Source organism: Bufo bufo, chromosome 10 (assembly GCF_905171765.1).
Source record: "Bufo bufo chromosome 10, aBufBuf1.1, whole genome shotgun sequence".
Taxonomy (NCBI): Eukaryota; Metazoa; Chordata; class Amphibia; order Anura; family Bufonidae; genus Bufo; species Bufo bufo.
Window position 1 is genome coordinate 81,314,880 of NC_053398.1, and position 18,106 is coordinate 81,332,985.

General features: G+C 46.3%; 2 protein-coding genes across 2 annotated transcripts in view; one reads left to right on the forward strand and one right to left on the reverse strand.

The window, feature by feature from the left end:
- Window positions 1-12,723, reverse strand: part of LOC120980783 (USP6 N-terminal-like protein) — a 188,414-nt gene extending 175,691 nt beyond the window's left edge. Inside the window, exon 1 of the mRNA XM_040410062.1 lies at window positions 12,612-12,723. The gene's annotated coding sequence lies outside the window, so the exon portion shown is untranslated. The remainder of the gene's footprint in view (window positions 1-12,611) is intronic.
- A 140-nt stretch (window positions 12,724-12,863) lies between these two features.
- PGGHG (protein-glucosylgalactosylhydroxylysine glucosidase) overlaps window positions 12,864-18,106 on the forward strand; it is a 436,976-nt gene continuing 431,733 nt past the window's right edge. The window contains exon 1 of the mRNA XM_040409837.1: window positions 12,864-13,009. The gene's annotated coding sequence lies outside the window, so the exon portion shown is untranslated. The remainder of the gene's footprint in view (window positions 13,010-18,106) is intronic.

The window sequence follows — 18,106 nt, forward strand, 5'->3', positions numbered from 1 at the left end:
AAATTGCGCAGGCAGAGGAAACTGCAACATAGAGGATGATCCGTCTCTACAGGGAGGTGACATCACTAAAGGGGTCTCAAGGTAAGTCTCTTTTCTGTATTCTATATTTATAGCTTTTATTAGGTTCTATTTTCCGTCCCTACTGTTGTCTTATAATATTTGTTTGATAGATAGAGTTATATAGTTTATTTGTTACCCTATATGGAATTTAATCAGTCTATTTGGGCCTCAGTTGTCAGAGGAAAGATGCATACGTGAAACCTTCATTTAGTCTATGTGGAACTAAACTTTTTAGACAGTAAATCCATCTTGCTTCATTGTTGTAATTTTCTATCCAAATTACCCATTCTGGGGCCTAATGTCATTTTCTGAATCCCCCAAAATTTGAGGCTCTGGCTATTGCCATTATGTGTAGTTTGTACGCGTCTAGAAAGGGTCGTGTCAGAATCGGTTTAATACAGCGGAAAATGTTTGGATATACGTCTTCTAATTTCTTGTATAGTTTTACCTATATATAGTTTAGGACAACTACATTGAATGGCATAAATGACCCCTGTGGATTTACAGTTTATGTACTCTTTTATTTGATATTTTTTTATTATCCAATGGATTCTCAAAATCCTTCCTTGGTATCATCTTCTGAAAAAACATACAATCGCCACAGGGATAGGATCTCTTTGTGGCAACCCATGTATTCATGCGTCTTTTAATTGCCGTATAAAGTAACTATGTACTAGTTTATCTTTTACATTTTGGCCCCTTCTGTAGGCAATAGCCGAATTTGGGGGAAATATTTCTTTTAATTCCTCATCTGACAGCAAAATGTGCCAAAGTCGTCTTAGGATATTCCTGATTTTATCATGTTGAATGTCAAAATGTTTCACCTTAATTGTACTATATTATTTTCATTTGTAGTCTTATGCTTTTCATTTTGGAGTAGATTGGCCCTGTTCGTATTTTTTGCTCTATTATATGCTTTGTGCAGCACCTTTTTAGGGTAGACTCTCGCCCTGAACCTACTGTATAGCAGTTCACATTCTCGCCCAAAGCCTTCATTTGGGGAACAGTTACGCTTTGCTCGTAAGTATTGTCTTATTGGGATGCCTTTCTTTAGTGTAGATGGGTGGTGGCTCTCCCAATGGAAAAGGCTGTTTGTGGATGTAGGTTTTCTGTATACTTCAGTTTTTACATTACCATCACATCACCAGGCTGATTGTTAAGTCAAGGAAGTTCAACGTACTTTTATTTATTTCAGCAGTAAATTTGAGGCCCAATGTATTATTGTTCAGTTTTCCCACAAAATCATAGGTGTTTTTCAGTGCTCTCCCACAGAATTAATATATCATCGATAAATCGACCCCAGTATGAAATGTGTTTAGTGAATTCATAGTGTTCTTCTGTAAATACCGTCCTTCCCTCCCACCACCCTAAAAATAAATTAGCAAAACTTGGTGCGCAAATCGTCCCCATTGCTGTTCCGGTGATCTGTAAATAAAATTTACTATCAAAAATAAAAGAATTATGTGTTAGTAAAAACCCAAGAAGTGACAAAACAAAATAGTTGTGTGCTTTTAGTGCTTAAATAGTCTTTTACTGCCTGTCATATCATATCATGTGTAGAGGGCCTCTACATCCAAACTGGCAATCATAGTGGTCTTATGGACCTGCATTTCCTGGAGTTTGGTTAGTGAATCTTTCGTATCTTTAAGGTAGGAAGTGAGGCTAGCCATCAGGGCAGTGACATCACGATAGGGACGTTTTAAAGTCTGGTTCCCGCCCCTTCCTTCACTAGCAGACTGCCCGAAACCCCTGAAGACGCCAATGAGTTGGCGAAACATGTCGGGGGCAGCTTGTGTAATGTTTTTAAACAGCGTGTGCACTTCAGATCTGCCTGCACTGCACTAATTGTATAGTCTAGAAGAGTCTTAGACAAAAGCGATACGAACATATACTGCGTCACAGCCTCCCTGCCAACAAACAGTGCTGGCATTTTCTATAGGGCAAATAGAAGTCATTTCGTTGGCACAACTGATAGTTTTAAATTACTGTACACTTAAGTTAGAGAGAAATGATTTTATGACAGGAAATAAATGTTACGTTTTAGGAAATGATTACTGGTAGCACATGTAACTAAGAGACAACTATTGGTCCTTAGGACCATTTGTAAATATCAATTCTTGGGATAGGAGCGAGTCCCAGAGGAAGCATCTGCACGCACCTATTAGATATTTATGGCATATCCTGTGGATATTTTATAAATGTTTCAGATGGGACAACCCCTTTAACATACAATAAGGGCCACACATCCAGTAAAAACATGGACTGAAACGGTGTTTTAGCTCAAACTCTTAAAATGGCAAAGAAAAACGTACATGGCGAGCATTCAGTTCTTGATTTAGTAGTCTATTAATGTGACATGGCTTCCAGTGTTCCCAGTTTTAGAAACTCCTATCTTAAATAGGATATTCTCATCGTCACTTCTAGAATAAGACTAGAGGAGGGAAAGGTGCATGTCTGACATCAAGGGTGCTCTATAAAAACCCATTGTGAACCAAGAGAAAAAGCACAACGGCATCAATTTCAGTTAAAACCATAGGTCAATAGCATCTGGGGCCCAGGCCTTCCCTTTCTTCTAGAGAGTTAGTACAGTGGAGAGGATCCATCATAAAAAATACTGTATGTCTTGGTGCATTCATTCTATATTTAATAACACTGGTACAATGTTAGACTGTTCTGACATAGTCCAACCAAACTAGGGTCAGACTGTGTAAGGACTTAAAGAGGTTGTCCGGGTTCAGAGCAGACATATCTCCATTTTCACCCAGGCAGCCCCTCTAACTTGAGCATCGGAGCAGTTCATGCTCTGATGCTCTCCTATATCCTGTGCTAAAACGCAAAGGCATTTTCTGGAGTTTCGGTAACGAACCGGGCTCTCCTTAAGGCTGCCAGGCGGAGGCTTCCGCCCAGCAGTGAGCCCGGTGACATCACTGGCACTGATGGGTTGGCTTTAGTGCTGCAATAGCCTATAAAACGGCTAGGGCAGCGCTAAAGCCGGCCCATCAGAGCCGGTGATGTCAACGAACACACTGCCGGACAGAAGCCTCCGCCCGGCAGCGTGTTATGGTAAATAAAAGAGCCCTTGGCCTGCACGATCCTGCGCAGGGCATGCCAACATCATGGGGGGTGCCTGGGTGAAATTGTGGGTATATCCGGGTTCAGCTCTGAACCCAGACAACCCCCTTAAGGACCTTGCTCATTTTCACCTTAAGAACCAGACCATTTTTTGCATATCTGACCAGTGTCACTTTATGTGCCGATAACTTTAAAACGCTTTGACTTATCCAGGCCATTCTGAGATAGTTTTTTCGTCACATATTGTACTTCATGGCACTGGTAAAATGGAGTAAAAAAAACAAAACAACATTTTTAATTATAAAAAAAAAATAAATACAAAATTTACCAAATATTTGGAAAAATTAGCAAATTTCCAAGTTTCAATTTCTCTACTTCTATAATACATAGTAATACCTACAAAAATAGTTATTATTTCACATTCGCCATATGTCTACTTCATGTTTGGATCATTTTGGGAATGACATTTTATTTTTTGGGGATGTTACAAGGCTGAGAAGTTTAGAAGAAAATCGTGAAATTTTTCAGAAATTTTCAAAAACCCACCTTTTTAAGGACCAGTTCAGGTCTGAAGTCACTTTGTGAGGCTTACATAATAGAAACCACCCAAAAATGACCCCATTCTAGAAACTACACCCCTCAAGGTATTCAAAACTGATTTTACAAACTTTGTTAACCCTTTAGGTGTTTCACAAGGATTAATGGAAAATAGAGATAAAATTTCACTTTTTTGGCAGATTTTCCATTTTAATAATTTTTTCCAAGTTACAAAGCAAGGGTTAACAGCCAAACAAAACTCAATATTTATGCCTCAGATTCTGTAGTTTACAGAAAAACCCCATATGTGGTCGTAAACTGCTGTACGGGCACACGGCAGAGCGCAGAAGGAAAGGAATGCCATACGGTTTTTGGAAGGCAGATTTTGTTGGACTGGTTTTTTGACACCATGTCCCATTTAAATCCCCCTTGATGTACCCCTAGAGTAGAAACTCCAAAAATGTGACCCCATTTTAGAAACTACGCGATAGGGTGGCAGTTTTAGGGTACATATGATTTTTGATATATTACACTTTTTGTGAGGCAAGTTAACAAGAAATAGCTGTTTTGGCACGGTTTTTATTTTTTGTTATGTTTGAGTTAGGTCATGTGATATTTTTATAGAGCAGGTTATTACGGACGCGGCAATTTTTTACCAATTTTTTTTAACTTTATTTGGGGGAAATTACTTTTAACTTAATTTTTTTGGGGGGAAACTTTTTTTTCACTTTATTTTTTGTCCCACTTTGGGACTTCAACTTTTGGGGGTCTGAATGCATTCCAATACTTCTGCATGCCATTGTATCCCCAGCCCCTGCATGCCATTGTGTCCCCCAGTGCCATCAGCCCCCCTTCCCCTGTAATACTTATACCAATATGGAGTCAGCAGGAGGACTGGTTTCACAATGTCCTGGACATACCAAATGCTGATGAATGTTCTCTCCATAAATACCAGATGGGAAAAGCCATGGTAGTTAATGGCACTCCACACCATGACACTTGGGGTTGATCCTGTGTGTCCAGCACTATGCATGATGGCAGTACGTGCTCTCCAGTCCTCCATAATTTTTTTCTTCTACAGAGTTGTTTCAGGATGGATTGTAGTTTTAATTGGTACCATTTAGTCAAGGGGTACCGATGGCTGCTATGGAAGACTCAGGCCTTACAAAGTGTAAAACTGCTGTACAATTTCCCTTATCAAGTCATTTGCTACTCAAAAAAAAAAATAAAAAATTTAAAAAAAAAAATAAAAGTCCTATTCGGCTATAGTCCTAAACTGGCTATATAAAAATATCACATGATCTGCTCTGTCAGGTGAAAGCCATAAAAAATATTAATAAAAACGGTGTCAGAACAGTAATTTTTTTTGATGACCTGTATATAGAGTGATCCAAAAGTTGTATGTAGTCCAAAATGGTACCAATGAAAACGTCACCTCATCCCGCAAAAATGAGCCCTCACACAAGACCATCACCAGAAAAATAAAATAAAAAAATATATATGACTTTCAGAAAATGGTAAAACAAATACAATGTATTTTTCTTTACAAAAATGCTTTCATTGGGTAAAAGCTACAAAACGTAAAGAAATGTACATAAAATTGGCATTACTGTAATCGTACTGACCAGCAGAATAAAGTTAACATGTCATATTTCCTTCACAGTGCACACCATAAAAACAAAATCCAAAAAACAATGGCGAAATTGTTGTCTTTTCTTCATCCCGATTCCCAAAAGGTGGAACAATATGTGATCGAAAAGTCATATTTATCCAAAATAGTACCAATGATAATGGCAACTCATCCTGCCCTCACACAGTTCCCTTTACAGAAAAAATATAAAAATAAAAATGTTATGTTCTCAGAAAATGGCTGTACTACCCCAGGGGTTGTACAAAAACAACATGGCGCCCATAAACCAAACCTCAAAGATTAGTGGCATATTAGTAGAATATGCCACCTTTGGGACCCACACCTGTGTCTAAAAAAGGACCCCCAAAGTGAAAGGAGGATAGCCACACATGCGTTTACACCTTCTATCAATTTCTAGTGGAGATCCGAAAATATTTTCAAAATTCCCATAAAAGTTGAACGGAGAGCATACTGCACTGCCCTTGTTCCCTTTGGGGGCTACATTCTAGAGATCAGTGCGGGTTCCACCTCTTGGACCTAAACCTGTTGTTAGTGACATATTCTAGCAATATGCCACCAATGTCTGAGGTGGCACAACCTCTTTATGGCACACAATGGGCACAACATATTGAGTACTTTTATCAAGGCCTATACGCCACAATTGGTGCACCATAATTTGCAACTTTTTGAGCATTTCTGCACTTTTCAGAAGTGCTGAGAAAAAGGGGGCGTGGATGCATGGACTATAACTTTTGCCAGAAAGAGGTGAAAAAGTTATAGCCGAAGTCTATACCAGCCTGTAGCTGGCATACACTTCAGTTTCTGGCACATGGCAGGGCAGTGATGCGCCTGATTTGTTAAGATGCTTCTGCCTCAAAGGGTTTCTGTCACCAGATTTAACCCTATTAAGCTAGCTGACATTTGCGATGTGCTAATGTCAGGTAACGCTAACTAGCCTATTCCTACTTTTATCTATGCCCCGTTACTCCAGAAATCTAACTGTTATAATATGCTAATTATCCTCTAGGAGCAGGGGGGGGGGGAGGGGGCGTTGTTCCTGCTCCTAGAGGCTCCGTTCTCCCACCTTTGTCGCCTCCCTCCAAGTCCTGATTGACAGGGCCAGGCAGAGCTCGCATCTGTCTGCCAGCCCTGTGCTCTGGTGAAATCTCACCCCCTTCAGCATTCGGCGCAGGCCCGGTGAGGGAAAGAGGCTCGCAGGCTGCCAGCTTCCTCACCGCGCCTGCGCGGAATACTGAACAGCGCGAGAGGTCACAGTAAAAGGGACAGTCAGCTATGGAGGTCAGTGTTAAGGGGAAGATTGCTGTAGAGGTCACTGTTAAGGAGGCGGGGTGTTGTAGAGGTCACTGTTAAGGAGGCGGGGTGTTGTAGAGGTCACTGTTAAGGAGGCGGGGTGCTGTGGAAAGATGATAATTACCCTTGCCGGTAATTTGATTTTCCTTTAGCCTCCACAATGGCAACACCTGGAGGGTTTCCCCGCCTTCTCAGGGACAGGAAACAATTGTGAGGTCAATAAAAGGCCCACTCCCTCTTACCGTCTCCAGTTAATAACCTAGGACTGCCACAGTTTAATAAGGTTCAATATACAACAAAATAAATTATTGCACAAGAAAAGAGTATACAGATAAAAACCATTCATAAGGAGCAAAATGGACGGGAATTCCTCAGGCCGTTGTGGAGGCTAAAGGAAAATCAAATTACTGGTAATTATCATCTTTTCCCCACCCCCCCCACAACGGCACCACCTGGAGGAATAACAGAGAAAACATCAAGAGGGGGGGGGACAACTGCCGACAACACCTTTCTACCAAAGGATAAGTCTTGGTTGGCTAGGATATCAAATTTGTAGTGCTTAATAAAGTAGGGTTAGACCAAGTGGCCGCCCGACAAATGTCTTCCAGATAAGGAGCAGCAGCGCCTTCAGCCCAAGAGGCCGCCAATGCTCTGGTGGAATGAGCCCTTAATTTAACCGGAGGAGAAATTACTGCGCGCTGTGATCTGCCACAATTAACCCCTCAGCGGCAGCCACACACAGTAGGGAGGGAGGGACTCCCTCCTTCTCCACTGTGCCGACTCAGGATCAGATGGGGCGTGCCGAGACCCACAGTGACTCCACATGTTCATGTCCCTCACTTATATATTCCCGGACTGTGGGTTTTAGATTTTACATAAAGGCAGACCCCTCCCCCTCTCCGGTTTTGACGATCCTTTCTAAACAGACTGTAACCTTGTACATTAACTGCCCAGTCATAGCTTTCATCCAGCCATGTCTCAGTTATTCCCACTATGTCATAGTCCTCCTCACACATCACTAATTCCAGTTCACCAGTTTTATTAGTCAGGCTTCTGGCATTAGTATACATACATTTGAGAGGTTTATGTATATTTTTTACCCTACACCTTTCCTTCTGAACTGTTCTAGTCCCTCCTTCCATTCCTCCCCCAGTCCCACTACCTTGCCCCCGATCTCTATCTGCACTATCTTCCCCTTCTATAGTGTAATTACCCTCCCCCCCAGTCCCTAGTTTAAACACTCCTCCAACCTTCTAGCCATCTTCTTCCCCAACACAGCTGCCCCTTCCCCATTGAGGTGCTCCGCTGCGATTTTTGGGAGGCGATGTAACCAAAAATTGGCTGTACTGGCATCATTTTTGTTATATTTTCTATTGCGTTCACCTGATGGGTAGATCATGTGAAATTGTTATAAGGCCAATCGTTATGGATGCGACAATACCAAATATGTCTCTTTTTTTTAAATTTTTTTTATAGTTAAAAGGATTGATGGGGGAAAGGAGGCACTTTTTTACATCAAAGTTCATTTATTTATTTTTTACAATTTTTGTCCCACTTCAGCTTTTGAGGGTTTGATTACTGGTTCAATGCAGTACAATACACACAATCGGTTATTTCACACTAACAATTGCCTATTAGGCCTTGCATGGGGACTGGGCTTCATCGGCTTCCTTAGCTGGCAGGCCCTGAGACCTTTGTAAGTCCTCTAGCCACCATAACACCATTGGCAGCCTGTGATCATACGACGAGATCATGAGTTGAGAGACGGAGCCACTTCCATCTGTAAACGCCTTAGATGTGGTGGTAAGCATTGACGGTGGCATCTAAGGGGTTAATCCGCCAGCATTGTTGTTTTCAACAATACCTGGGTGTACAGCAGGGTCCTTGCTGTCGGTAACTGCCAGGCCCCTGTCTCTGTGCCCTCCCAATCAGGGTGCTGTACATGTAGGGCATTAGTCAGGAACTTACTTCCCGCTGCACTGCACATGTACAGCAAAAGCTGGGAAGGGGTTAACCAAAAGACTTTCTAACAGAGAAAATAGTTGAGAACTTATTTGTGGAAAAGAGACTATACTTCTGCCTGTAAGGCCTCTTGCACACGACTGTATGGCTTTTTCAGTATTTTGCTGTCCACAAAAAAAATGGATCCACAAAAAATACGGATGACGTCCGTGTGTATTCCGTATTTTGCGGAATGGAACAGCTGGCCCCTGATAGAACAGAACTATCCTTGTCCGTTATGCGGACAATAATAGGAAATGTTCTATTTTTGAATGGAACGGAAAAACTGAAATACGGAAACGGAAGGCATACAGAGTACCTTCCATTTTTTTTGCAGATCCATTGAAATGAATGGTTCCGTATACGGTCTGTATATTGAACGCAAAAAATGGAACGGAAACAGAAAAAATAAATAATAAGGTTTGTGTGCAAGAGGCCGAAAGGATTTTATTGTGGTATCTGAGGAAACATTTATACTGATTGAAGAGTGTCGCTAAAGGACCGCTAGACAACTTCAAAGCCTTGAAGGGCTTTTGAATGCAGAATAACCTTGTTTGCCATCAGTGAATAGATTGCAATGTTGCAAATTGGCGATAACAGGCTGTGAAATTTGCCGCATGTCAATTGTACGATTCCGTACCTTATGTACAGTGGTTTTACTCAGTCCTTAATGGGGTTAAGAAACAGGAAAAGCTCATAAAAAAATTGCACTAAAATCATGATAAATTGTGTGGATTTATGTGCGAATTTTCTTGTGTTTTTTTATGCCGTTCATGTGGATTTTCTGCGTACAAATCCGCACTGTGCGCACCTAGAGTAATAATACACAGGAAAGGTCCTCTCACTACAATGTACTATTACACGGCAGGTAATAAAGGGGTTAAAGTACTGCTTTCTCAGAAACATCACCACCCTGTCCACAGGTTGTGTGGCAACTCAGCCCCGTCCAGTTCAATGGAGCTGGGCTGCAATACCAGACACCACCCAGGGACAGCAGTGGCGCTATTTCAGGAAGAAAGAAGCCACTGATTTTTACTGTTTAAAGGGGTTGTCCGGGTTCAGAGCGGATATATCCCCATCTTCACCGACCCCCTAATATGAGTATTGGAGCATTTCATGCTCCGATGCTCTTCCTTGCTCTGCGCCTTGTCTACAGCGGCACACTGCTAGGCAGAGGCTTCCGCCCAGCAGTGCTCCCGGTGATGTCAGCGGCACTAAAGCCGGCCCATTAGTGGCAGTGACGTCACCAGGCTTACTGCTGGGTGGAAGCTTCCGCCTAGCAATCGTTATGGAGAGCCCAGTACGTCATCGGATTCAGCGCAGGGCAAAGGAGAGCATCGGTGGCGATATGCCCGGGCTCAGCTCTGGACCCTACCGCTGTACATGTAATCTCGTACATGTACGCCGTTGGTCATGTGACTGTACATGTGATGTCGTAAAACAGTACCACATGAAACTTGTGATATGTTATTTGGACAAGGTTACATTGTAGGAGCAGAACAACGAACAGCGGGATCTGTCACGTGACTTGATCATAGAGTGTGCAGCATGCTGGATCTGTCCGCCATTTCTCCCGAAATCTGTGATGGAGGCCATGCCGAGGTGACCCAGCAGCATGCAGCGCTCAATCCCCTGTCTGCAGACTGTAAATGTTCACACACCGGTCTACAGTGTAACAGTAAGGCCTCATGTACACGACGTGCAGAGCACACGGGTCCGCAAAAGAAACGGGCAGCACACGCATGTCACCCATGTGCTGTCCGCATCCATATGTCCCTCCCGCAAATTACAGAACACGTCGTACTGACCATACTGCAGACTGGCCACAGACCCCAAAACACATGGAGCTTCCGAGATCTGTTCTACACATGTGTATGGGAGCTAGCAGCGCAGCACGGACCGCCCAATCTTCTCATAGTCCCGACCACCGTAACCAGGCGGGAGGAGGATGGTCCATTCTGACACGGGGACACCCCTCGAAATGTAATAGAGCTGGAAACTATGCATTTCAACCATCTCTAGTGCGGGGCTCTGATCCAGGCACATGGGTGGGCCCGTCATTTCAACCATCTCTATTGCGGGGCTCTGATCCAGGCACATGGGTGGGCCCGTCATCTCAACCATCTCTAGTGCGGGGCTCTGATCCAGGCACATGGGTGGGCCCGTCATCTCAACCATCCCTAGTGCGGGGCTCTGATCCAGGCACATGGGTGGGCCCGTCATTTCAACCATCTCTAGTGCGGGGCTCTGATCCAGGCACATGGGTGGGCCCGTCATCTCAACCATCTCTAGTGCGGGGCTCTGATCCAGGCACATGGGTGGGCCCCTCATCTCAACCATCTCTGGTGCGGGGCTCTGATCCAGGCACATGGGTGGGCCCCTCATCTCAACCATCTCTAGTGCGGGGCTCTGATCCAGGCACATGGGTGGGCCCCTCATCTCAACCATCTCTAGTGCGGGGCTCTGATCCAGGCACATGGGTGGGCCGTCATTTCAACCATCTCTAGTGCGGGGCTCTGATCCAGGCACATGGGTGGGCCGTCATTTCAACCATCTCTAGTGCGGGGCTCTGATCCAGGCACATGGGTGGGCCCGTCATCTCAACCATCTCTAGTGCGGGGCTCTGATCCAGGCACATGGGTGGGCCCGTCATCTCAACCATCTCTAGTGCGGGGCTCTGATCCAGGCACATGGGTGGGCCCGTCATCTCAACCATCTCTAGTGCAGGGCTCTGATCTAGGCACATGGGTGGGCCGTCATTTCAACCATCTCTAGTGCGGGGCTCTGATCCAGGCACATGAGTGGGCCGTCATTTCAACCATCTCTAGTGCGGGGCTCTGATCCAGGCACATGGGTGGGCCCGTCATTTCAACCATCTCTAGTGCGGGGCTCTGATCCAGGCACATGGGTGGGCCCGTCATCTCAACCATCTCTAGTGCGGGGCTCTGATCCAGGCACATGGGTGGGCCGTCATTTCAACCATCTCTAGTGCGGGGCTCTGATCCAGGCACATGGGTGGGCCCGTCATCTCAACCATCTCTAGTGCGGGGCTCTGATCCAGGCACATGGGTGGGCCCGTCATCTCAACCATCTCTAGTGCGGGGCTCTGATCCAGGCACATGGGTGGGCCCGTCATCTCAACCATCTCTAGTGCGGGGCTCTGATCCAGGCACATGGGTGGGCCCGTCATCTCAACCATCTCTAGTGCGGGGCTCTGATCCAGGCACATGGGTGGGCCCGTCATCTATCACACATTTATAATATCCACAGAAAGCATACAGAAGGAAAGTCCTCTGACGCCAGGAGGAATAGCGGAGTAGTAACTGTGGGAATACTAGAGGTAGAAGTCCGGCAACATAAGCAAATGAGAAAGAAGCCTGCATTGTGGGCTACTGGGCCTGTTACCTCGGCTCCTCCACATCCTCCTGCAGTTTTACTTCATGACTATTTGCCGCAGGTAATAACGCAGTACATACTGTACGCCTGTGTGTGCACAAGGCTCATGCAGTAAGGTCCACTGAGCGAACCGCACACTAACCGCAGGTTACACATCCAGGATTTCTCTCCTCCTGCGATTAACCCCCTCATCACTGATGGCTGGTCCAGGAAAAGGGGCTGTCTTTCAAGTTGCCTCAAGAGAGAGATTCCTGAAAGTTTTCGGCCACTTTTTAGCGTGCGCTATGGCGCATCAGACCGCGGGGCGGAAAATGGCGCACAGCAAGCAATGTCTCATCCACAAGTAGCTAAAGAGCAGGCGTGAGCTGCAAGCACTGCGCCCTGCCATCAGCACATACACATCCTCTGAGGATAGAAGCCCCGGGGCCCAGAACCCAGCAGCGCCCATCGGATCGTGAACACGGGGCAGCTATGTACCACACAGCGCGGGCACGGCTGCCCATTGTCACGCTCAGGTACCCGGAGCAGCATCCACATCACTAGGGATAAGGAGCGCCCGGGCGGCGTGCAGACACTGTGAGGGCACCCATCACTCAGCTCCTACCTCTGAGCCGTCAATCCCGGTCACATAGATGGTCAGTCAGGACAGCAGCTCCAGGCTCAGCTCCAGCTGACAGTGAAAAGCGCCCGACACCGAGCCCCGCCCCCGCTGTCAGGCTGGAGCATGCGCACTGTCAGACTTGGCGTGTGGCAGTAAGCTCCGCGTCACCGGGATGGTGCTGAGTATAGAGGCGCGCTCCAGCCGGTGTCCCTGTCAGAGTGCACGGAGCAGGCACTGGACGGCCACCATACTCCCCGCGTCACGTGCTTCCCGAAAACATCTGGAAACGGAGGTTTCCTTCCTGTGCTCGAGAGACGTTGTAGAGGAGAGCGGCTCGTGTGGACACACAGTACCGCCCCCGCCCCTGTGACAAGTACTGACACTCAGCACCGTACACACAGGTAATGCCTAGAAAATGCTTTACCACAGTCAGGTTGATTTCCCTGTAAAAAAAATAAAAATAGGAATCCGTGTTTGGTCCGTGCGTCGGTCTCTCTTTTGCCTTCCTTGTGCCATCCGTATTCCACAGACTGCTCAGCTGAAAATTAATTTCCAGAGCATCTCTTGTCAGTGAAACACGGCCCAAACACAGGCGCCATAGGCTACTTTCACACTGGCGTTTTGGCTTTCCGTTTCTGAGATCCGTTCAGGGCTCTCACAACCGGTCCAAAACGGATCAGTTTGCCCTAATGCATTCTGAATGGAAAAGGCTCCGCTCAGAATGCATCGGTTTGCCTCCGATCAGTCATCATTCTGCTCTGGAGGGGGACACCAGAACCCTGCCTGAAGCGTTTTGCTGTCCGCCTGACGAAGCGGAGCCAAACGGATCCGTCCTGACACACAATGTTTTCTCTGGCACAATAGATAACGGATTCGTCTCCTATTGACTTTCAATGGAGTTCATGACGGATGCATGCGGTTGCATTATTGTAACGGACCCGTCTTTGCAGGTTCATGACGGATCCGCCCAAAACGCAAGTGTGAAAGTAGCCATAGTGTTGTGTCCTTGATTTTCATGGACCCATAGACAGCGTGTTTGGTTGGCATCACGGGCATGGGTCTGTGATTTTTGCACTGACACCCGGACAGTAAATACTGACGTGTGAAAATGCAGATAGCACACATCAGTGACCGCATTTTCTACGGACAGCACACATACCCAGATTTAAATGTGTCATTGCGGCGGCTCTCCCAGGCTACACTAACGCCAAAACACATACGGACGTCTGAATGGAGCCTTACAGGGGGGTGATCAATGACAGGGGTGATCACCCCCTGTCATTGATCACCCCCACTGTAAGGCTCCATTCAGACATCCGTATGATTTTTACAGATCCACTGATACATGGATCTGATCCGCAAAACACATACGGACATCTGAATGGAGCCTTACAGGGGGGTGATCAATGACAGGGGGGTGATCAGGGAGTCTATATGGGGTGATCACCCCTGTCATTGATCACCCCCCTGTAAGGCTCCATTCAGACATTTTTTTGGCCCAAGTTAGCGGACATTATAATTTTTTTTCTTACAAAGTCTCATATTCCACTAACTTGTGTCAAAAAATAAAATCTCACATGAACTCACCATACCCCTCACGGAATCCAAATGCGTAAAATTTTTTAGACATTTATATTCCAGACTTCTTCTCACGCTTTAGGGCCCCTAAAATGCCAGGGCAGTATAAATACCCCACATGTGACCCCATTTCGGAAAGAAGACACCCCAAGGTATTCGCTGAGGGGCATATTGAGTCCATAAAAGATTGAAATTTTTGTCCCAAGTTAGCGGAAAGGGAGACTTTGTGAGAAAAAAAATATATATAATAATTTCCGCTAACTTGTGGCAAATTTTTTTTTTTTCTATGAACTCGCCTTGCCCCTCATTGAATACCTTGGGGTGTCTTCTTTCCAAAATGGGGTCACATGTGGGGTATTTATATTGCCCTGGCATTTTAGGGGCCCTAAAGCGTGAGAAGAAGTCTGGGATCCAAATGTCTAAAAATGCCCTCCTAAAAGGAATGTGGGCCCCTTTGCGCATCTAGGCTGCAAAAAAGTGTCACACATCTGGTATCGCCGTACTCAGGAGAAGTTGGGCAATGTGTTTTGTGGTGTCATTTTACATATACCCATGCTGGATGAGAGAAATATCTCGGTCAAATGCCAATTTTGTATAAAAAAATGGGAAAAGTTGTCTTTTGCCAAGATATTTCTCTCACCCAGCATGGGTATATGTAAAATGACACCCCAAAACACATTGCCCAACTTCTCCTGAGTACGGAGATACCAGATGTGTGACACCTTTTTGCAGCCTAGGTGGGCAAAGGGGCCCACATTCCAAAGAGCACCTTTAGGATTTCACCAGCCATTTTTTACAGATTTTGATTTCAAACTTCTTACCACACATTTGGGCCCCTAGAATGCCAGGGCAGTATAACTACCCCACAAGTGACCCCATTTTGGAAAGAAGACACCCCAAGGTATTTCGTGATGGGCATAGTGAGTTCATGGAAGTTTTTATTTTTTGTCACAAGTTAGTGGAATATGAGACTTTGTAAGAAAAAAATAAATAAATAAATAAATCATCATTTTCCGCTAACTTGTGACAAAAAATGAGTATTACACTCACCGGTAATCCGGTTTCCTGGAAGTCTCCATGACAGCACAAACTGAGATTGCCTTCCTCTGATAGGACAGGAAAAAGCACACAGAGAGGTTAAAACCCCACCCCCACCCCTCATCGCCAGTGTATTATAACAGGACTAGGACAAGGGGTAGAACATAAAGCTAGCCAAATAGTCTATTGACAGAGAAAAAAACAAGGGCGGGACAAAGTTGTGCTGTCATGGAGACTTCCAGGAAACCGGATTACCGGTGAGTGTAATACTCATTTCCCCAGTCGTCTCCATGACAGCACAAACTGAGAACTAACAAAGTAACTTAGGGGGGGACTACAGCACCTAGGACTTTACGTCCAAAGGCCAAGTCCTCGTCAGCAAACACATCCACCCTATAATGCTTGGTGAAGGTGTGGGCCCTCTTCCAGGTAGCTGCCCTGCAGATCTGTTCTAACGAAGCAGAGGCTCTCTCAGCCCAAGAAGTGGAGACCGATCTAACCGAGTGGGCTCTAAGGGATGTAGGAGCCTCCTTGCCAGAAGCTCTATAGGCCTCAGAAATGGTGCATCTAATCCAGCGGGATATAGAGCTCTTAGCTGCCTTCTTACCCTTATTTGGACCTGCAAATTGGATAAATAAATTTTTATCGATACGCCATTCCTCCGTGGCGTGCAAATAATGAAGAACTGAACGCCTAACGTCTAAATTGTGGAATCTAGATTCCTGCTCGTCTTTAGGATTAGGAAAAAAAGACGGGATAACTATATCTTGCGACCTATGAAAGGAGGAGACCACCTTAGGGAGAAAACAGGGGTCTAATTTGAAAATGAGCTTGTCGTCTAGCACCTTGAGGAAGGGTTCCTGTATGGACAGGGCCTGGAGCTCGCAAACCCTCCTTGCGGAGGATATGGCCACTAGGAAGATGGTTTTCAGAGTGAGCCACTTAATAGATAGGGAGAGCAGAGGCTCAAACGGAACATCTGACAGCCCTAAAAGGACAGTGTTGAGGTTCCATGGTGCGACCATATTCCTGACTCTGGGTTTTAGTCGATCTGCCGCTTTCAGGAATCTTGCTACCCAGGGGACCTCATAGAGGCTGGTATTATAGAGGGCCCCCAAGGCAGACACCTGAACTCGCAATGTGTTAGGAGCAAGACCCAAATCCAGCCCATCCTGGAGGAATTCCAGGATAAGCGGGATATTAGGGGTGGACTGGTTGAACCTGACTCCTCCCCAGGAGGCGAACTTCCTCCAAACCTTGAGGTACGCTTTGGAGGTGTTAGACTTCCTACTGAGTAAGAGGGTCTTAACTACTCTCTCAGAGAGCCCTAGCCCTAGCAAGAGGGATTGCTCAGAATCCAAGCGGACAGCTTGAGGAGGTTGGTATTGGGGTGCGGTATGGGACCCTGGGTTAGAAGACCCTCCTCCGGCCGGAAACGAATGGGATCTTCCGGGCTGAGGGACCTGAGGAGCCCGAACCAGCTTCTCCTGGGCCAGAATGGGACCACCAGAATCAGTCTGCACCTTTCGGACTGAAACTTTTGGAGCACTCTTGGGATTACTGGTATCGGGGGAAAGGCGTAGACAAGGCCAGTCGTCCAGCTCTGGGTAAAAGCGTCTATTGCCACACATGGGTCTCTCCGATTGAGGGAGAAGAAATTCTGAACCTTGCGATTCTTTGCTGATGCGAACAGGTCTAGGATGGGATTCCCCCAACGGTCCCGAATTTGTTGGAAAGCGATCTGGGACAAAGACCACTCGCCTGGATCCAGACTTTGCCGACTGAGGTAATCCGCCTGGAGATTCAGGGATCCCTTTAGATGTACTGCCGCAAGGGATTGTAGATTCTTTTCTGCCCAAAGGAAGATTCGGTCTGAGAGCCTCTGGAGATGACCGTGTCTTGTTCCTCCTTGGTGCTGGATAAAAGCCACCGCTGTAGAATTGTCCGAATGGACCAGAACGTGGCGATTTTTGGCCTGTATTTGGATGGACCTGAGGCCTTCCCACACCGCACGGAGCTCTCTGTAGTTGGAGGACATCTCTCTCTGGTCCTCGGACCAAATCCCCTGGAAAGTCTCCGAAGCCGTGAGGGCCCCCCAGCCCCAAGAGCTGGCGTCCGTCGTGAGGGAAAACACACTTTCCTGCCTCCATGGAACTCCCGATTCCAGGTTCTTTGCCTTGAGCCACCAGCCCAGTGAAGCCTTTACCTCCCGGGACACTGACAGCCCCTGGTCCAGGGATGATCGATACCCATTCCATTGCTTTAGAACCAGCTTCTGTAAAGGCCTCGTATGGAATTGGGCCCAGGCTACCGCGGGGATACAGGAGGTGAGATGGCCCAGCATTTCCATGCCCTGCCTTATTGAGCAACGGGACTGTTTGGTGAAGTGGAGGACCCTTGACCTCAGCTTCTGTACCTTTAGCGGAGGGAGAAAAGATTTTTGAAGAACTGAATCCAAGAGAATACCCAGGAATACCTTCCGATGGTCTGGGAACATGTCGGACTTCTCCCGGTTGATCAACCAGCCCAAGTTCTGGAGGCGCGAGAGAACCACCTGGATGTGTCTGTGAAGGAGATCTGAGGATTCTGCTACTATTAGCAGGTCGTCTAGGTAAGGGACGATTATTATCCCCTCCTTGCTTAGGGAGGCTACGACCTCCGCCATCACTTTGGTGAATATGCGGGGTGCCGATGATATGCCGAACGGGAGGCACTTGAACTGAAAGTGGCAAAGTGTCCCGCCTTGCTCCACCGCGAACCTCAGATATCTTCTGGAACGGACCTGTATTGGGATGTGGAAGTATGCGTCGGAGAGGTCTATTGTAGCCATCATAGACCCTCTCTTGATGAGCTTCACCGCTGACTTGACTGTCTCCATCCTG